Genomic DNA, 22,981 nt, shown 5'->3' on the forward strand with positions numbered 1-22,981 from the left:
AAAGATTGACCTGCGTGGCCTAGAATATCTCCTCTTTGGAACTGCACTGTAGGTTCATCTGAACCTCCTCTAAAAGCCACAACTTTTGGTGGTGGAATGAAGTCAATCCGATGAACGGTTTGCAAGATATCATCTGCCCTAGTTTGATAATGAAGCCGCTAATGCTGATGCTATTGATCTAGGGTTTGCTACTACTAATATGAATCAGATTTATTGTACTATTTCTCTCTGCTGAATTATTGAAGATAAAAGAAGATTTGATCAAAGGGTTTCCCCACACATTGTGGGGTTTGTCCCTGGCTAGCTGCCACATCTTGTGTCTCTTGTCTTCGCTTGTTTTCTGTCGATCGTTTAATGTTCTATCTGCACTTTACTTTATGTACGTGTGATTGCTAATCTTTGGAATATAATAAGGAAAAGAAGTAAACTGTTATAAGCATAGAACATACCATAACTTAACATGGTATCAGAGCTGAGGTGAAGACAAAGCCCGAGCAAGAGCAAGAGCAATCACCGAAGAGAAGATTGGCAAGGCTATTCTAAAAGAACTATGGGGTCCTCAACACTCTTTCCTGCCGAAGACAAGCTCCATGAGAAAGCTGACTATCATGGATGGAAGATGTCTATCGATCTAACCCTTGAAGATCAAGGAGTGCTGGACCATGTAAGAGGCAATATTGTTGAGCCTCCATCAAATGCATCCGCTGCTACATGGAACAAATGGAAAATCGAAGAAGTCAAAATAGAAGATCATCCGGGACTCTATCGACAAGCACTTGGTGTCCTACATCTCTGATCTAGACACCTCCAAGGAAATCTACGACAGACTGGTGAGTTTATTTAAAGTTAATGATGCAAATCAAGTTTTGTTTCTTAGAAATAAGTTGAGGGAAATCAAGAAGGGTAAAGATGAAAGTATGCAAGCATACTTCTTAAGAATCACCGAGATCAAGAACGATCTCCTATCTATTGGGGAAACCATTACTGACAGAGAAATGGCACTCACAACTCTCGGAGGATTACCATCTGAATGGTATGTGTTCAGGACTACTCTTCTGAACAATAATGTAATTCCTAGTTTCGAGGAATTAATGGCTAGATGCATTCAAGAACAAACAAGGGTAGAAGAGCAGGAAATGCCCTTGCCTAAAGGTCCTCCTGCTGCTTTTTCTTCTCATGCTAAGAAAAGAAATAATTCTGGGTCTAAATCGAAAAGAAAGGCTGGATTTAAGGGTGGAAGAAAAGGACGATGTTTCATTTGCAATAAAGCAGGTCACTATGCAAGGGAATGCCCTGATAGGAAGGACTCTCACCATGACGATGATCAAAATCCCTCTCATTGTAATCGAAGGAATGGAAAATTCAACAACAAAGGAAAAAGGAATGCGGGAAATCAAGGAAGAGGGCAACCATTCAAGAAGGCTAGAAATTCCAGGTATGAAGCTAACATTGTTGACGATAAGCAGGCTGAATATTATCTACCAGCTGCTCTATCTACCTCCGCTCCTTCGGACTAAATGGGAATTTGGCTCATTGATAGTGGTGCCTCAAGACACTTCACTGGTTACAAAGAAGTACTCTATAATCTGGTAGATAAAGAAACTAACCTGGAAATTGTCCTTGGAGATGACATGAAATACCCAGTGAAAGGTGTAGGCAATGTTTCTCTTAAACTGAATCAAGGTAATACGATTCACTTACAAGATGTATTATATGTACTTGATCTCAAAAAGAACCTGGTATCCATCTCAACAATGGAAGACAAAGGCTATAAGGTCCGCTAGGTGTCATGTCTTGTGACACAACGCTTCAGTCTGAACTTTGGCATTGGAGGTTTGCCCGCCTTCATTAAAAACCTCTACCTGATGTAAGATAGATGGTAATAGGGATGCCTGAATTCCAAGTAGAGAAAGAAGGTGTATGTTTAGGATGTGCTGAAGGAAAGCTCAAAAGGGGACCATTCCCCTCAAGCCAAAGCAAGACCTCCAATATATTAAAATTGGTTCACTTAGGCATACTTGAGGTTGGCATTAAGAGGGAGACTACTACATCACATACTCCTGAGCATAATGGTGTGGTGGGAAGGAAGAACCACATGATGATGGAAGCTGTCTGGGCCATGCTACATGATCAAAGACTTCCGAAGTTTCTATGGGCTGGAACTACAATCACCAACGTATATGTACAAAATCGATGCCCTCATCAAGCATTGGGTTCCAAGAATCCTGAAGAAAAATTCACGGTAAGAAACTTGATGTTTCTCATTTTAAAATTTTTGGAAGCCCTGTATACTTTCATGTGCCAAAAGAGAAAATAAATAAATTGGGAGCATCTGGAAAGAAGCGAATTTTCGTGGGCTATGGTGAAAATACTAAAGGCTATAGAATCTATGTAGCCGGTCAAAGGGAAGTCATAATTAGTCATGATGTCACCTTTGACGAAGATATGGCTCTCAGTAAGGTGATCAATCTTCCGACTTTGAGGAGCTCTCAAGAAGCCGACACCAGGGAACCGAAAGAAAAGGATGATGAATCAATGCCTGATGTAGAAGAACCCATGGATCCGATTGATCTTCCTCCATATGAGCCTTCCTCTTCTAGGAAGAGGCCTTCATGGCTTAAGGGGTTACTTGATGATGCTGAAGGTCATGATGCACCCCGAGGAACCTTTCGTGAAAGTAGGAAACCTAATAGGTATCAAGGATACCTGACCATCATGAGCACGATCATAAAAAATGAGCCTTCGTCATTCTCAGATGTCATCAAGCATTAACTATGGAAGGATGCTATGACCATAGAATATGAGTCTATTATGGAGAATGATGTCTGGGAAGTAGTTCCCAGACCCTGAACAAGACAATTGTTACTTCAAAATGGCTTTACAAGATAAAGCATGCAGCAAATGGAAGTATGGAAAAGTATAAGGTTCATTTTGTTGCTCGTGGTTTATCCCGGAAGGGAGGTATAGACTATGATATTTTCACCTGTTGCCAGATATACGACCATCCACTTGATAATAGCCCTTGTGGCTTCACAAGGATGGAACCTACATCATATGGATGTTAAGACCGCGTTCTTGCATGGTTCTATCAAAGAAGAGGTCTATGTGGAGCAACCTGAAGGATTTGAGATTTATGATTGAAAATATCATGTATGCAGGTTGAAGAAGGCTCTCTATGGGCTGAAGCAAGCACCCCGAGCACGGTATGAGAGGATTGATAGCTACTTGATGAAGCTGGGATTCACTAGGAGTGAAGCTGATCCTAACCTTTACGTTAAGGTTGAAGATGACAAGCCTCTCATACTGGTGTTGTATGTGGATGAACTCTTTCTAACAGGTGCAAACCCTCTCATTCACAAATGTAAGAGGGAGATGGCTTCTGAATTTGAAATGAAGGACCAAGGACTTGAAGTGTGGCAGAAGCCAAGGGAAATTTTCCTATCTCAAAGAAAATATGTGGTAAATATATTGGATAGATTCGGTATGATGGACTGCAAGCCTGTGACTACCTCAAGGATCTTAACTTTTAGAAGTTATATGGTAGTGATGTTGGACCAGACTTGGGAAATGCCTCTCAGTTTCAAAAACTCATTCGCATTGATGTTCTTGGTGAACCTCTGTCCGAACATATGTTTTGCAGTTAACATTGTGAGCTCATATTTGGTTGAGCCTCACTGGATTGATGCCGGGAATCTTCTGAGATGTCTTCAGGACACAATCTCTCATGGATTAAGATACACTGTCGGAGATGTGAGACTACTTGGATATACTGATGTTGATTGGGCATGAAGTGTGGTGGACCGTAAGAGCACTTCTGGTTATTGTCTCACCTTGGGATCTGCATCGATATCCTGGATGAGTAGGAAGCAGAAGTCAGTGGCTTTGAGCACCACCGAAGCAGGATATATTGTTGCTAGCATAACCTCGTGTGAGGTAGTCTGGTTGCGAAAGCTCTTCAGTGAGCTGTTTGGATTTACATTGGATACCACTGCGATTCTTTGTAACAACCAGAGGTGGGATTCAATTATTGAGGAATCTCGCATTCGTCAATTGCTCCAGAAGATAGACATCATCTGGGATATGGTAAGTCGATGAGCAAGGAAGCTCCATCACATTAAGATGATGTACAGTTTGATACACCTTGTCAAAGCCCTGAGGAAAGATCTAATCTGTGATTTTCCCAAACGACTTGGAGTCGGCAAGAAACCCTTGTACAAGGGTCCTACATGTTGCATACATTGAGCTCTGGGAGCTCTGAGGGCTTGCGGTTCCTACTGGAGCAACATATGACCACAGGGTGACTCACCCTCCCCTGGTGGTGCACACTGGAACAAGATGATTCGCTCTCTTATGGGACAAGATGATTCACTCTCTTGTGGAACAGGATGATTCGCTCTCCTGTGTCGTAGGATGATTAGTTCTCCTGTGAGGCCTGGATTGATGTGTTCTCCATGGCAGCCTGGATTGATGTGTTCTCCACAACGATTGTAGCAGGATTGATGTGTTCTCCTGTGAGGACAGGATTGATTAGTTCTCTTGTCGAGGCATCCTACCCATGCAGTCTGGGACTCATGGGAATTACCTCTCATCTGATCAATGAGCAGGGAAATGAAGTTAGGGACCATAGTAGTACCGATGGACGCATCGTTGTATCTACCGTACTCCCTACGCTAGGATGACCTCCATTGATCTGGGATCAATGATACTGATCTAGGACCAATGGTGGGAGTTGTACCATACTATGACGCTGACTTCGGGTTGGTTGAGACTGGTCTGGGGCTATTGGTACATATTCCAAGACTGACTTCGTGTCAGTGCAGTACTGGTCTGGGACCAGTGAGAGTGGTACATACTATGACGCTGACTTCGGGTCGATTGAGACTGGTCTAGGACCAGTGGTACACTCTCTGAGACTGCGATACTGGTCTGGGACTAGTGGTAGGAGTTGTACCATACTATGACGCTGACTTCGGGTCAGTTGAGACTGGTCTGGGACTAGTGGTACATACTCCGAGACTGACTTCGTGTCAGTGCAGTACTGGTCTGGGACCAGTGAGAGTGGTACATACTATGACGCTAACTTCGGGTCGGTTGAGACTGGTCTGGGACCAGTGGTACACTCTCTGAGACTACGATACTGGTCTGGGACCAGTGGTAGGAGTGGTACTTACTATGAAGCTGACTTCGGGTTGGCTGAGACTGGTTTGGGACCAGTGGTACGCACTCTGAGACTGACTTTGAGTCAGTGGAGGATGATACTGGTCTAGGACCAGTGGAGTTGTACTCACTATGATGCTGACCTCGGATTGGTTGAGACTGTTCTGGGACCAGTGGTACATACTCTGAGACTGAATTTGAGTCAGTATGATACATCCTCGATCATTTCTTCTTCTTCATAATTCGGACAAAAGCAGAGCATAACAGAACAATGCAAGAGCAGAGCAGAACAGAGCAAAACAATACAAATTAGTGCAGGGTAGAACAAGGCAAAGAAAAATAGGTAGAATAGAGTAGAGCAGGGCAAGGGTCGGGCTGTACAGGGCAGTGCATTTGATGGATGAATAGTAATGACCGATAGACAGATTGCAGATGAAGTTCTCCATGGTTGAGAGGGAGTGTTAAAATTGGCAACCAGGGAAAAACTTCATGTGGGTCATCTTATTTATGGCTGATAATATTTTTACTAGATTCCTCTCGTCGAGAGGTGTAGGATTGATATAAAGATCATCTGATTCCAATAAGTATTCATGGAGATATGAATTTATTTTGATTATGGAATTATTATCAAGCCGACCTACAACTCATGTAGGCTCAGAAGCCCAACAGTCGCATCTATTCACCCACCAACGTTGTGTATAAATATAAGAGGACTTTTCCTCATTTGGACTCACTCATCTCATCACATATCTCTCTCTCTCTACTATGTAGAAATGAGTCTCTTCTCTACTGCGCTGAAATGGGTCTCTCTCTCACACATGTGAAGCCAGAAGCTGCTGAATTTGAAGCTGTAACTGTAGAAGTAAAGATTGACTTGCGTGGCCTAGAATATCTCCTCTTTGGAACTGCACTGTAGGTTCATCTAAACCTCCTCTGAAAGCTGCAACTTTTGGTGGTGGAATGAAGTCAATCCGATGAATGGTTTGCAAGATATCGACTGCCCTAGTTTGAAGCCGGAAACTGCTGAAACTGAAGCTGCAACTGCAAAAGTAAAAATTGACTTACGTGAGCTAGAAGATCTCCTCTTTGGAACTGCGCTATAGGTTCGTCTGAACCTCCTCTGGAAGCTGCAAATTTTGGTGGTGGATTGAAGTCAATCCGATGAATGGTTTGCAAGATATCCACTGCCCTAGTTTGAAGCCGGAAACTATTGAAACTAAAGCTGCAACTGCAGAAGTAAAGATTGACCTGCGTGGCCTAGAAGATCTCCTCTTTAAAACTGCACTGTAGGTTCATCTGAACCTCCTCTAAAAGCCGCAACTTTTGGTGGTGGAATGAAGTCAATCCGACGAACGGTTTGCAAGATATCGTCTGCCCTAGTTTGATAATGAAGCCGCTAATGCTGATGGTATTGATCTAGGGTTTGCTACTGCTGATATGAATCAGATTTATTGTACTATTTCTCTCTGCTGAATTATTGAAGATAAAAGAAGATTTGATCAAAGGGTTTCCCCACACATTTTGGGGTTTGTCCCTGGCTGGCCGCCACATCTTGTGTCTCTTGTCTTGGCTTGTTTTATGTCGATCATTTAATGTTCTATCTGCACTTTACTTTATGTACGTGTGATTGCTAATCTTTGGAATATAATAAGGAAAAGAAGTAAACTGTTATAAGCATAGAACATACCATAACTTAACAGAAATTGATATAGGTTATTGTAGCTTGAGATTTTATGAAGACAAACCTCCTTCAGAATTCCAAAATACCTTTTCCTGTGACCAGAAACTATCTTTGAACAGCAGGTGTAAACTGGAAAATTCTGAAAAGCTGCACCTGGAACAGTTTAATAGTGAAAGTTGGGTAATCCATTTCTCCCATATCATAATTAATTTGAAGAAACTGAAAGAGGGTTTTGTATTTCAGTATGCTAGGAACAAAAACCTCTTTCATTTTTCCAAAATATGCTTTAAGTTTCTCAAAAAACCTCCTTGAAGTTGACTACCTAAAATAGTTTTTTTTGTTGAAAAAAAGCTTCTTCAGTGATTTCGTAGCACAAAACTGGTTTTTTACACTATTTTCACTACGAAAAGGTGTAATTTTAGGGTGATAACAGTAACTAATCTTACTCCTAACTTAACCAACTAGAAGGTCATAGATAATTGTAATGATATTTCTAATGAAGCTAGCATAATTTCTCTCGACCTATAGTCATAATGATACAAGCAATGAAAACCAATATATGATAATATGCATAAGAAAAGATAAAATATTTAACATTTTTCACAACAAATAGAATGTATTTCTTAGGTAAATAAAGATATGTTATACCATCTAACTTTACCCAACCTTCCATCTTACCTTTCCGATTACAACAGAAATCATACAAACCTCTATAACTCCCTATGAAAGCACCTGCACTTATCTTGTCTTCCTTAGCAAACATCAAGAGGAATCGAAACATTTTTCTAGAAAGTGGGCTTTGCTAAGTAAGATGCATGCAACTAATTATAGATTGGATCAAGAAATTTAAAAAAATCCTCTTGAGAAAACTAAAATCCTTGAAAATATAATATCTCAATTAATGGCATGGAATCAGGACAAGAATCTTATGAAGGAAAATATATCCAATCAAATTTATAAGGCTTTCCAAGATAGTGAGGAACTAACATAACCATCATCGAAGGCTTAAGTGCCGCAACTTCTTGAAAACTATCTAAATATTGAGATGATAAACCATAAATATCAGTTGATATAAAACAACCATCATTATGTACAGTAGTGGGAAAATGATCAATTGGATGATAGTCATTATCACAAGAACCATGATCATATGGGTTGATCAAGACATAAGATTCGCGATGGGTAGACAATAGAGATAAATCAATTTGAATAGATTTACAAATTCCTCAAATGAAAGAATCGTATTCCTCATAGGTTGAATGTGTCAAACCATCTACTTGTGACCAACTACAACCAGGACTGACATCATAATGATTAAAAAGGAATGTCAATATGGAAAACACATGAAACTAGTTGAGATCTAGTGGATGAAAAAGAGGAACTTGATTCAACAAATAACACAAGCATTCATTAATACTCAAGAGGAGATTGGGTGCCAAAATTAAAATGATTAACATTATAATATTCACAAGAATGATTAGGAGTCGATTACTTTGAAGATAATGTGACAGGTATTGATCTGAAATGGAAAAGATTAGTAATTCTTTGCTAATTCCCCATTCAGAATATAAAAAATGTGCTTGAGGTTTCAACTCCAAAATAGAATTGTCAAAACATGAATTTTATGTGTGTTTACTTAGGTTAGTTTCATGAAGAAAACTTAAAACATGAAACCAAAACACTGAATGGAAGCACGCATCAATCAATAATACACTGGCCATTGATAAAGGAGTTCACCCCTCCTAGGATACATCTCCTTGGATCAGCTCTAAGGGCATGACCCCTTCTCATTATGCTCAAAATTCTTCAGTAACAAAGAGTACATAAGTGTGCTGAAAAAAGAGTGGTTAGTTTCCCCTTCAAGGAAACATTCTTCTGCAAAGAAATCTCACTCTAAACACATGAAAACCTACAGTTAGTCATGAAACAATCAACAAGCTAAGGGCTCTCAATTCAAGACCCCATACTCCAACTTCCAAGAGCATAAACAGTACTACAATCCACTTGAAGTACTTAAACAAGTCTCTTTCTCCATACACATATAAAGTAAAGGAGAAATAAAACTATAACACTACTATAACAGCTATAGCAGAAAGCACATGGAGACTAGAAGACCCCTGCAAGGTCATCTCCATATTCATACTCCTCCTTAAACTAAATCAACATTCTGATTAACCAGAGCACCAATAGGCTTCACTTTGCAAAAATCCTATCCAGAAGTGCTCCTTTGATCCTAAAACATATTCCAATGAGTTCAAAATGTCCAAAAATGGCTATCTAGCCTCTTTTTTCATCCCTTTGGTCGAAACTTGCCTTAGTTATGACTTTTGTCAGTGTTTCCACAATTTTCTCCTCCAAATCTGGCCTACTACTAGTTAAATTTATTATCTAGAGTTAAATATAGAATTTCTGTTGAAATGGGTGGTCCCGCCATCTTCAAAGCTTATCTCATAGGTAAGACCTAGTGGTCACATACAAGGTGGTCAGTCCAACGAAAAAGGTGACAATTCCATAGCTCTGTCACAAGTGACATTCGCCGAATTCCAACCATAGACAGATAGTCCCAAGCCCAAACAATAGGAACTCTGTGATACACAGACCCACCATGATTATAAAACACAACATATAGCATATCACATATGGAGACCCCATCACAATCGCAATCGACACTTTCCCTCGATGCATATCAAAGTCCATACATTGCGATACATGAACCCATCGGGGTTATAAAATATAGTGTATAACAATATCGAGTTCGAAAGATCCGCATCGCAAATCGCAATCAGTGACAGTCGAGTTGTTGCTTCATACTCCCACTACAATATGCGATTTGTGATTTTTTCACATCACAACCAGGCTTTGTCAGGGGCCGATTCTTGTTCCTCCTCTATCTTGCGATATCGCAATCGCAACTAGGCTTTGTTGGTGCTTGATTCTCGTTCCTCTGTTTTTCTCTGATATGTAATATGCAAGACCCAATGGAAACCTGCCACTTAGTGCTTCCTCGTTCTCTAGGACCTTTTCCATGTCATCTAATCTTGCCACGTGTCCAAGTCAAACCTAAACATTGACTTGCTCTAACTTTTGCATGCGAGCATGGATATGAATGTCATTCACATCGTTGGATTCAGAATGACAAGCTCTTTGATTTAAAACTAAGATTATAAAAATTTTGACACTCTGATTTATTTTGGAAAATTTTGAGCTCTTGATCACTCTTCCCCATTGAAAAAACTTTTGGTCTCCAAAATTTTACTTTCAATTGTTCAGCATTTGAAGGAATAGTTCCTTCATTTTTCCAAAATCTATCCAATTTATGTTTGAAGTTCCTTGACTTGTACTTGTCTTGGCTTTTTCTCAAGTTGAACTTAAAATACAACTTGTCGAAAGAATTCAAGTTCAATGTTCTTCTCAGCTTTTCCATGTCACTATGGCCATCCACAACAACATCCTTCCCAAGAAGAATTCCAAGGTGCCCATCTGCAAAATCCTTATCGAGGATAAGATCCTAAAATACTTTTCCAAATGAACCAAAAGAAGCCTTACATAGTGAATACTTGTATAACTTGAGTGCTAAACACATTTGGAACATACTAAATGTGATGCAACTACTCATACAATAGTTTTAAAATGCTTTCTCAAACTACAAATATAAATGCATTTTACAAAATGGAATAAACTTGACTCCAAAATTTTCCATTCAAAATGACTATCAACAAGCCAAACTAGCATTATAATGCTTAAAGAAAACATTGTTGCATATAAGTGATTTATTTATGAACATCACTTTTACAATATACCCAACTATGGGGATATGCAACTAATGCAAAACAGAAATTTACAAACTTCAGTTGGACAAATAGTCCACCCATTTCTTACCAAACTAGGTAAATGAACCCTCTATTTCAACTTTCTCTTCATCTGAAGTTGCTTCAGGGATGGTCGCATCTTGCGCCACTTTATCTTTTGTCGCTTCCTCTTCTGGTGGTTGCATGATTTGCTTTCCCTTGCTAAGATGAAGTTGTGGAAACAATTTCCAACACTTCTCAACCTAATGCCCACTAATATTGCAGTGAGTAAAAAAGTTCTTTTGAGCTCCTCTTGGATGACTTGTATTTAACCTTGGATGATATTTTATTTTTTCGGTCTCAAATCCATTATACATAAACATATTCTTGATGAATGCTTTCCTATTATTGCACTTATCTACACAATGGTTAGTTTAAAGGCAAAAAGTGCATGGAAACATTTTCCTCAACATGTTATTCAAATATGCGTGTTGTTTTCCATTATGAACATCATTTGAATTAACAAAATAGATGTACCTTTGTTTGTTGCCCTTTGGCTTACGCTTCTTGCGTGAGGAACTTGTGTGGCAAGAAGAATTTAGCTTTCTTTCTTCTTCAACATCTTCATCTCTCCTTGGATACACTTTGCACTTCGAGTCCTCCTTACACTTGAGTAACTAAGCAAGAACTAACTCTGGATGCAACTCCCAACATCTTGCCTCCTCGTGTCATTTCTTACGGTAAAAGGAACACGATACCCATGTGTTGTCGCTAGAATACCGTTCTTCTTTGCTACATAGACTAAGCCTTCGTATTTAGGCCTCTCCATGGCCTCAATTGGATTTTTAATGTCTTGCTGGTTTACTCCAAGGCCTCATCCCTTGTAACCCATATTGGTCAACATCTTGCATCCAATGCCTTTACTATGTTTTTCAAAATATGCAAATGAATTTACATCAACACTTTGGAGCGGGAGTGAGAGTGCCATGCTGCGTAGGGAGCCAACCAGCATTTTCTAGCCGACCTGGGAGCCAACCACCATCTTTCTCAGCCTGTTCAGAGAACCAATCATCATTATTTTCACCTGCGATCATGGGGAGCCAATAATCTTAGCCACCAGGCATGCCGGTTTTCTGCCACGCCATATCTCTTGCATGCTGAACTTTCTGCTTCCACGCTTGGCAACCCGTGGACGTTCATGCATGCATGCCCTCCATTTTCGCTGACGCTTGGTCGGTAACGTGTCTAACTCCAGAAGCCTTCTTCTCGCTACTTAATAGCTCTATCCTCGACAGTGTCCGGTTTTTCGGCCTTTCGGCCTCGCAGCCTCCTTGGCCGGCTTCCTTCCTCTGCTGGTTTCGGGAGGTATTCATCCATCCGTCCGGCTATCTATCCTTTCTCTGGTCGACGCTCATGCTCCTGGTGTTTGTAAAGCGGTTGGGTGGTGCTCTGCACATGGGGTTCTTGGCGCTCTCGCTCATAGTTCAAGCTTAAGATTATAAGGTTAGTTTCACCTCTGCTCCTTTTTCTAGTTAAGGCTATGCAAGTTCTTGAATAATCATCTAAGGCTGGTTCATATGGAATTCTAGCATTAATAGTGAGTAGTCTTTTTTTGAATTCAATGGCATACTTGCTCAACAATGGAATTCTGGCATTTATAGTGAGTAGTCCTTGTCTGAATTTAGTGGCATACTAGATTAACTATGGAACTTCTTTAGTCTGCTACAGCATGTAGTTTTATTGTAACAAGCCCTGCCCGCCTTGAACTGTCATAATGTTCAAGAATTTTCTCCTCAAATTAAAGAAATCCATAGTCATCTATAATCCATGCACTGAATTTTGTTTTAGAATAGGACAATGGTGGTGTATATTCCAGATGTATTGTTGCTGCACTGATCGTTAGGAAAATACTGCCAGTTAGTTGTCTTCATTCTTTTTTCCTGCACCATTGCTCTGAAACCTGCAATGGTGCCCATGGGATAGCCAGGGAGATTAACCAGTTTTCCTTTATCTGGGATCGGAATTTTGTAGTCTTTCCAAGAAATGTTTTCAAAATTGTTAGAGTAATGGCTATGTCCTCATATGATGTGTTTCATGTACTTAAGAGTACTTGAAATCTACGAATATCCTCTCTATGTCAAATTGACGGTTAGCTATCGTCATCATGGGGGGAAAACTATCCTTGGCTTTAGCACCTTCCTTATCTCTGCTTCAACAGTCCCTCTGGAGTCTTCTTTGTACTGATCCCGAGGAACATCCCGAGCTTTCCTCCTTAATTTACCCTATCTGGAATTTATTCCATCCGGGTATTTTGTTCACTCTCGGATCTGAGGAGTAGATATTTTCTGTATTGACGTATCCTGAAAACTTAATTAAAGTTGTGGTCTCCTGCCAGAGTAGAGATTTTCTCTTGACTCAATGACAGGTGGGTCAGACTCATTTGCCACGAAAGCAATGATCCAAGCCGCCATCATGGTTGAAAAAGCACGTGAAGGAACCAAGGTGTTAGCAGGGTGGCAAGCCATGGTGGACGATATGATCGTCAAACCTGTTTGGATAGAAAAGGATGCTCCTTTTTCTGGTAAAACATATCAAAATGCTCTTAAACAAGGGGGACCACATCTAAGGAAGTGTGAACAAATGAACAGGCTTCCCATTATAGCAAATCCAGGAATCCAGTAAAAACCTCTTCCCCTCCTAAATCAATCTCTCTGGACAGCTCCTTCCTTTCGGAAAGAATCGATAGTCTGCAAAACCTTGTCTTGGTGGGCAGATGGCAGTTCCTAGAAATGGACGATGCGGCTATGAGCAAATGGCTTGATGACCAATGGAAACCTCTGATAGGTTATACCCCCATTATCTCTCGCCTAATGAAAGAATGGTATTGTTTCCACTTCCTAAAGGCTTCTGATTTAGAGGCTGTCTTCAAGAAGCCCTGGGTGCATGGGAGAAGTTTTTTATCGCTATTTTAATGGTATATTGGGTTTGATCCTTTAAGGAATACTCCATCGAATAATCTAATTTGGGTGAAACTTCCAAATCTACCTTTGGAATTGTGGTCGACGGAGTCCCTCACAGAAATAGTAAATTTCATCGGCAGATTTGTGTATGTTGACCCATGGTGCAGAGGAGAAAAAGATAAGAGGATAGCATGGATTCTCATTGAGAAGGTATACAAAGGAGGATACCCTTACCATATTGAGATTGCATGGGGTCGTTACAGAATCAAACAAAGGCTAGATTTTTGGGGAATTCTTTTCAAGTGCTCCTTATGTCATAGAATAGGGCACTTGATTAAAAATTGCAGGCGCCATCATATCCCCAAACCAAGGATGGTCTATCACAGTCTCGGAGAAGGTTCTTCCTTGCCTCTTTCAGAGTGACACTCTTCATCCTCCATAAGTTTTCCAGAGGTCAACCAAAAGGAAAATTAGGGTTCTAAAAATCATGATCCTAAATTGTCACAGAGGTACTCTTCTCGGGATATTCCATATGGGCTGGATACCCGTCAATCCTCCTAATCAAATCCCACTTGTCCCGATGCTAATAGATCCCCATCGTTTGTTTGTGCTCCTCCCCCTGAACCATTGGATGGAAAGGATGTCCCTTCTCCTCCTCCCATGCACTTAATGGATTTTGTTGTCGGCTCTCATCCCATTATTATATCATCTTCCTCCCCGACTCTGGACAAGAATCTTCCCTCATCTACAAAAGTCAAAGAACCTTTGGTGACAACCACTCCTTTCAATTCTCCGGAGTCATCCCCTGTTAACAAATACGACAATGATATCAACTTTTTGCTAAGCAAAAAATCTCTTGAGTTGGAGCCTCTGACAATTCATAAGCCCAATAGCCCTGCCTCTCTATTCATAAGTCCAAACTCCGCAAAGAATATAACAGTCAAGAAAAAACACAATGGAGGTAGCTAACACTTTAGGGGGAGAACGATTGTTTCTGAGAATGGAGTAAGGAGTTTATCTCTTATTGATGTCCCTATTCAGGATGTGACTGATCTTCAGCCTCTTAGAGCAAGCATGGCTAGTGAGCCATCCAAATGACTTTTATTGTCTCTATGAATATCAGGGTTTAGGTGCAAACCCAAAATATCTAGCGCTAAAGGACATCTTCTATTTAGCTCATCCAAAAATCATCCTAATCTAGGAAACCATGCACAATAGCTAGGTCTCTATTGCTTACTTTAGGAAAATGTTCCCTTCATGGTTCATGGTTGCATCTGAGGCTCGAGGTCAGTCAGGAGGGCTCGCAGTCCTATGGGACCCTGTGTGGATCAAGGCCAAGGCCTATAAGTGTTTTGTCGGGATTCTTATTTCGGCTTCTATCAGAGGTCAAAGTCTAAATATCAACATTCTGAATACCTACGCGCCCTATAAGAACAGAGTTCCTTTCTGGGAAAAATTGTTTGCCTCGGAAATATTTGAACTTGATTATTTGATGATAGTTGGAGACTTAAATCTGACTTTAAGCTCTGATGAATGTTGGGGCAAATGCAAGAAAAAAGACCCGCTTGATGACAGGATTAAGATGTAACTTTTAAATAAAAAGTATGTCGACATTGTCCCCATAAAATTGATGCCTACATGGGATAACAGTAGGACGGGAGAAGCATATATTGCTAAGAGGATTGACCAGTTCATTCTGCATGCTAGCATCATTGAAAAAATGGGATGCCCATATCATCCATAGGAAATTCGTTCACATCTGATCACAGGCCCATCTTACTCGGCTGGCGGGAGAATGGATTCAGGCTGGGTTACCCCTTTAAATTTAATAAAATCTACTTAGAGGACCCAGCATTCAATGAAATTATTTCTAATTCATGGAAGGATTTTTCGAAGTTATACCTTTTCCCATTCATGACCTTTAGAGAAAAATTGGCATCTCTGAGGAAGGTGGCTAAGGAATGGCAATACCAAAAAAGGAAAAGGGACATACAGGCGCTTCTTCACATTGAAAAAGAGATGGACATTATTTTAAGTGCTAAAGACCCAAACAATTTTCCTCTCAGGATCAAAAGTCTCATAAGAGATCTAGAAAAAAGAAAACAAAAGCTTCTGGACCAGGAGAAGGCCTCATGGAGGGTCAAAAGCAGAGAAATATGGCTAAAGGATGGTGACCAAAACACTAGATTTTTTCACAACTTTGCAAATTCCAGACGAGAGGAAAACGCGATTTGGAGAATCAGCAATGGCAGAGGTGGATTCTATCATTCCCAACAGGATATCCTCTGGGGTATCGAACTGGCCCCATTAATGTTCGATGATGCAAAGAATGAAAGCTTTTTCCAGCCGATCTTTGAAGAGGAACTTCAAAGTGTCATCAAAGCTTTTAAAAAAGATAAAATCCCTGGGCCAGGTGGCTGACCCATAGAGTTTTTCTCTCATTTTTTTGACATCTTCAGAAGCGACCTGTTGCTGATGGCGGAGGCATCCCGGATGTCTGAAAGTATTCACAACATCATCTCTTCTACTCTGATTTCCCTAATCCCTAAAAAGGCAGAGGTGGTCTCCTTCCAAGATTTTAGACCAATATCATTATGCAATATTTTGTTCAAAATTATCTCCAAAATTATTGTGGAGAGATTGAAATCTACTCTGACCTCCTTCATCACTAAGGACCAACATGCTTTCTTAAAAGGGTGCAACATATTGGATGCAGTTGCCATTACTCAGGAAAGTCTGTTTTCAATGATATCTAGAAAGATGGATGCGGCCATTCTAAAAATAGATTTGCAGAAGGCCTACGATTGTTTGGATTGGGGATTCTTGAGATGTTTGCTGGCAAAGATTGGATTAAAATATCATTCCATCAACTGGGTCATGTCTTGCGTAGAGAATGTTCATTATTCGGTCATTATAAATGGAATTCCTTCTCCTTTCTTCTTAGCAGAAAGAGGTCTTCGTCAGGGGTGCCCCCTCTCTCCTCTTTTATCTATTTTGGCGATGAACTCTCTCAGCCTTCAGATCAACAAAGTAGTTGATGAAAAGAAATGCAGGCCGGTAAGGATTTGCAAGGACATCTATTTATCACACAACCTTTTTGTTGACAATGTTATCATCTTTGCCATGTTGTGCAGAGCTTCCTGGACCTGCCTCAATGAAATTCTTGATAGATTCCAGAAAGCTACTGGTTTAGTTATCAACAAAGGAAAATAAACCCTTTTTCATAATGATACAAATATGGCAATGGTGTCCTGGATTGCTGAGTTACTGGGTATTGCTCAGAGTCTGATCATAGATGGGTTGAAATACTTGGGATTTCAACTAAAGGCTAAGGGCTACTCGAAAGCAGACTGGAAATGGTTATTGGAAAGTTTATATAAAAAGATATCAGGTTGGGAGTTTAAGACTCTCTCTCTGGCAGGCAGACTTGTTCTTACTCAGGCAGTCTTAATGCAATTAGCAGTTTATTGGGCTCATATTTTCTTCCTTCCAGCTAGCATCATAAATAAAATGAATAGACTTTCGAAAAATTTTCTATGGGGTGGAAAATCAAATCAGAGCAAAATTCATTTATCGAAGCTGGACAAAATCTCTACGCCTAAGAAGCTAGGTGGTTGGGGCTTGCTTGATATATGATCCTTTGGAAGAGCGCTCTTATGCAAATCGCTGTGGAGAGGCATTTTTGGCAATGGGTTGTGGAGTCTTTCTACTAGAAAGAAATACTTGCAAGGAAAAGACCTAGAATTTTGGTACAAAAGGGGATCTATTGGAACCAGGTAAGGTTCAGCCATTTGGCTTAGCCTCATAAAAGTTGAGCAATACTTTCTAGAGAACTTAAGATGGAATCTCTTCTCTAGCTCCCGAATCCTAATCAGTATCGATCCCATATTGAGTGGCCAAGAATGCTTGTTTTTTCCTCAAAATCTATTAATTTTCCTTCACAGAAATGGATGCTTTACTTGGGATAAACTAATCGCATCATGGAATGTTCCCATACCATTATGGAAATATGGTCGCGATCTTCTCCTGCCAGGTCCGCTACTCCCGGTGTGGAATTCAGTTAAAGAAGCTTTATGCAGCCTGGGAATCTATCGTTCTGGAACCAATGACCATCTGATATGGACTATTCCAAAGGTAAAGATGCATGTTCATGTAAAAGACATTTATGCTGACATGATCTCTCCTAAAGCTCCAGGCTCCAACCACCTTTTCCCTCCATGCTTATGGAAGTCAGGGTGTCCTCTCAAAATGATCCTATTCTCATGGCTGGTATTTAACAACAGAAATCTGACATGGGAGAATTTGAGTAGGAGAAAATGGCATGGGCCGAGCATATGCACTATGTGCCATGGCGCCGAGGAATCTAACCTCCATATGTTCTTCCAATGCAACTCTTCTCTTCAGATCTGGTATGAACTTTCTTTGTTTTATGGTTTTCCTCATGTTTTTTTGCTTCAGTACAGGTTACTATTCAATGGTGGAGCGAGCAAAAGCACTCATGGAGATCTCTGTTTATTATTACCTACTGGTGCTTATGGAAATGGAGGAATGCCAAGATCTTCCAAGAGTCAAAGGAGCCCCTTGAGTCAATTCTGTAGTGCATAACGACCTTTCATGACTTGATGCCTCTGGAAAAGGTCAAGACGAAAAAAGACTGCAAAAAGATGTCGGATGACATTTCCATCAAGGTTCCATGTGCCTTCTTTAATGGTGTTGAGAAAAATAACATTTGTGGATGTGGTGTCCACATTATTATGCATGACAAGCTGCAATACTTTCTTTCCTGGAATGGAGGGATTGGCTCAAATAGCATGGCCGAGGCTAGGGCTCTTGCAGGCATGCTTGCTTTTTGAAATTTTTTTTACGTCAAAAGCATTTCAATTTATGGTGATTTGAAACCAATGACTGATCATGTTAGCGGTGCATGCCACATCAGTTTTCCTCATCTGTCTGGATGGTTAAATAGAATCATGTATTTTTGGAACAATATGAAACACCACTCAATTCACCATATTCCTCATTCCAGAAATGATCAAGCTGACCTTCTGTCGAAGAATGGACTTTCAATGGAGCCAGGTTCTTGGTCTTTGAAGGTCTCGGATGGTGATCTTTCTTATCTCATTCAGGACTTCTTCATCCCAAGAATATGATATTTTTCTTTCATTATTTGTTTACCTATTTTTCATATAGGCCCCTTTTGTTATATATGACTATGATAGCAGCTGATCTTTCTTTTGATACCATATTGTACAATTTCTGAATGTTAGTTCTCATCTCTTTGGGGATCCTATGTTTGTCAAATTTTGATCCATTTGCATTCATATGCATGCAAGGTGTCTATCCCTTGCCATATCTTATGTTATTTATATTGTCTTAATATAAATCTATGAAGATTTTTCTCTCTAAAAAAAAAAAAACCTTACCATTTGCTGCATCTTTTGATTGACATATAAAGATGTTTTCGAACTCCCTTTTGATTCTAGATGTGTCCTCTTGGACTCTTTGGCTCTCTTATTTTAGCTCCTCAAATTTGGGTGCTAATAAAACCTCATCTTCCACATCACGTGGACAAAAGGTACAAATGTGTCCATCTACCTTCTCTGAAGGACTTTCTACACTAGCATCTTTCATAAGAGTTGTATAAAAACATGAAGATTGTGGAGACAATGGTGGTTTATCACCACTCTTGTTACCTTCCTCCCTTGGAGAACATTCTCCTCTTGGAGGTCTAGAGATTTCACCTTGCAATTTGGTATTCCTCTCTTCATAGAGGACTTTCACCATTCTGTCATGTCTAAGAAAGACATTCTAAAAGCCTTCACATCCTCTAACATTCTTACAAGCTCTCCTACTTGGGACATGCTTTGATTGAAGCTTCTACTGCAATTTTAGGTAGAACTTGGTGGTAGATATCGTAATAATATTTCTCTCCTTTCCAAAACCTTCTCCTCAATGAGCTTTAAAACACATTCACTTGCAAACAATAGTCAATTCCTTCTTGCACAAAGCAAACCTAAGCTGTGATACCAACCTGATCTGAAATTGAGTAGATTAGTAATGTTTTTCTAATTCCCCATTCAAAATATTAAAAAATGTGCTTGAGGTTTCAACTCTAAAATAGCTAGCAAAGACATGAATTTTATGTGTGTTTACTTAAGTTAGTTTCATGAATAAAAATTAAAACATGAAACCAAAACACTGAATGGAAGCATGCATCAATCAATAATACACCAACCATTGATAAAGGAGTTCGCCCCTCCTGAGATACATCTCCTTGGATCAGCTCTAAAGTCATGAACCCTTCTCATTATGCTCAAAATTCTTCAATAACAAAGAGTGCATAAGTGTGCTAACAGAAAGAGTGGCTAGTTTCCCCTTCAAGGAAGCATTCTTCTATAAAGAACTCTCACTCTAAACACATGAAAACCTGTAGTTAGTTATGAAACAATCAGCAAGCTAAGGGCTCTCAATTCAAGGCCCCATACTCCAACTTCCAAGAGCATAAACAATACTACAATCCACTTGAAGTACTTAAACAAGTCTCTTTCTCCATACACATATAGAGCAAACAAGAAATAAAACTACAACACTGATGTAATGTTTGTTGCAAAAATCACATGGATGTTGGAAGACCCCTGAAAGGTCATCTCCATCTTCATACTCCTTAAATTGAATCAACAATCTCGTTGACCAGAGCACCCATTGGCTTCACTTTCAAAAAATCTTATCCATAAGTGCTCCTTTGATCCTAAAACCTGTTCCAATGTTCAGAATGTCCAAAAATGGCTATCTAGCCTCTTTTTTCATCCCCTTTGGTCTAAAATTGCCTTAGTTATGACTTTTATTAGTCTTTCCATAATTTTCTCTTCCAAATTTGGCTTATTGCCAGTTAAATTCATTATCTGGAGTTAAATCTAGCAGTTTTTCCGAATCGATGGTCCCACCATCTTCCAAGCCTATCTTGCAGTTAAGGTCGAGTGGTCACATACATAGTGGTCAGTCTGATGGAAAAGGCGATGGTTCTGCAGCTCTGTCACAAGTCGCAATCGGTGAAGTCCAACCATTAGCGGATAGTCCCATGCCCAAACAATAGGCACTTTGTGATACAAGGACCTGATGGGATTATAAAACACAACATATATCATATCACATTCAGGGACCCCATCTAAATCACAATCGACGCTTTCCCTCGACGGATATCAAAGTCCATACACTGCAATACATGAACCCACTAGGGTTATAAAATACAATGTATAACAATATCAGGTCTGAAAGTTCCCCCATTGCAAATCGCAATCAACGATGGTCATGGTGTTACTTCATGCTCCCCCACTATGATCTGTGATTTGCAATTTTGTCACATTGCAATCGTGCTTCACCGGTGGCTGATTCTCATTCCTCCTCTGTCTTCTGATATCACAATCACAATTGGGCTTCACCTGAGACCAATTCTTGTTCCTTTATTTTTCTTTGATATGTGATATACGAGACCCAATGGAAACCTGCCACTTGGCGCTTCCCCATTCACTAGGATCTTTGCCATGTCATCCAATCCTACCACATGTGCAAGTCAAACCTGAACTTTGACTTATTCTAACTTCTTCATGCGAGCTTGGATTTGAGTGTCATTCACAACTTTGGATTCAAAATGACGAGCTCTTCGATCTGAAGCTAATCTTATCAAGATTCTGACACTTTGATTTTTGTTTGGAAAGTTTTAAGCTCCTCATCAGGTATGAATCATTATTCCAATTATAATCTTCAGAATTATCAACTTCTTGACTTTACTCATGCATGAAAGGTATACACTTTGAACCCAAGTTAGATATAAGAGACTTGCATGGGGAATGATTAATTGAAAAATAGTGTTAATTTGACCAGAAACAAAATCTTGAAAATTGAAAGAGCTATATTCAAAATAACGAACATCTTTAAAGAATGAATTTGCATCTAATGAAACCATGCAAAGGAAAGAATTTTGCAAGAATATGCAAATATGATTTAGTTTAGGGGCCTTAACAGAGTCACAAGAACTTGACATCACCATCAACGAAAGTTGAAGTTCCTCGACTCCCTGATGAGTCCCAAAACTCTCAAGAATTATAGAACTACATTTTGAAGATTGAATCATATTATGCATGGTTTGTGGATGGCTACCACCAGTAATTTCAACTATTTCACTATTATCCAAATGATATCTATCTAAGTCATTGATTTGATCAAAGCTTACATTTTTGACAAAAAAATTAACCAAGTCAAAAGATTCTTCTAATTTCACATCTAAAGATGGATAAATTGGACAAATATCATGAGTAACCTGGATAGAAGACTTTTCTTCATGAAAATTTGGAAATGATAAGGAATGGAAAGGATGCTTGATAAGTTGCTTACCTTCTTCTTCATCATGGATGACCTCACAATCTTATCTCAATTTAAAATTCAACTCGTTAGATGATTAACTTGAAGAACATGGAGTATCTTCATCACAAATTAATGCATTACAAAACATAGAACACAAGGGATAGTGAGATGAAGAGGTATTTTCCGTGATAACATCTTCTTTAATTGAAATAGATTCAAGATATAATTATTTCAAATAAAAATCTTCTTGGAAAACCAAAATATTAGTAGGTATGCTTGGGAATTTTTCACCATGTACATCAATAGAATCATCATCCTTGGAATGATGGTTTCCCAAGACTTTATATTGATTAGGAAAATAAATTTCATTTGATTCGTCACCAATATTTCTATATTCAAAATTAGCTAAGGGTGGAAGAACATAATATTTGCATAGAGGATTTTGGAAAAGAGAAGAAAGGGAAAAAGAATCCTTAGTTTTCTACTCCTCTACTTGTAAAGATTGATTGCCTTTCACCTGATCACTATTTGGATTTGGAATACGTTGATTAAGAAAATCATGGGGCAAGGATCATGAAAAATAGATGGTAGAGGATGACATGAATTCAAATCATATTTAAGACTATAGTTATGGTTGTTAATACCATCTTGATAAATCAATGGATTAGCCTTCACCTTGGGCTCCATGAACCATTCCAAGGTTTCTTCCATTAGATATAAAACATGGAAAGTCAGAGAAGGTTGAGAAGGTGGATTAGGAATTTGATTTCTAGATTTCCCAAATTCAACATTATCACCAAGAGGCACCCAAATTGGTACTAAAAAATGAAAAAAAGGAATAGTAGTTTCATCCTTTAGAATTAGAGGTGTCTCACAATTTACAAAAGTTGGGGTAACATAAAAATCAAGGGGTTTAGATTCACCATGTAAATAGATTCAAACAAAAATTTCAAACTTCGATTTAAGGAAATCCCAATACAAATTTTCTCTGGGAAACTCATAACATAAGTGAAGGAATCGATTAGAAAAATCCT

The sequence above is a fragment of the Pinus tabuliformis genome, chromosome 2_2, assembly GCF_031772625.1.
Source record: "Pinus tabuliformis cultivar Carrire ecotype Pingquan chromosome 2_2, CPIR1, whole genome shotgun sequence".
In the NCBI taxonomy this organism is placed as follows: Eukaryota; Viridiplantae; Streptophyta; class Pinopsida; order Pinales; family Pinaceae; genus Pinus; species Pinus tabuliformis.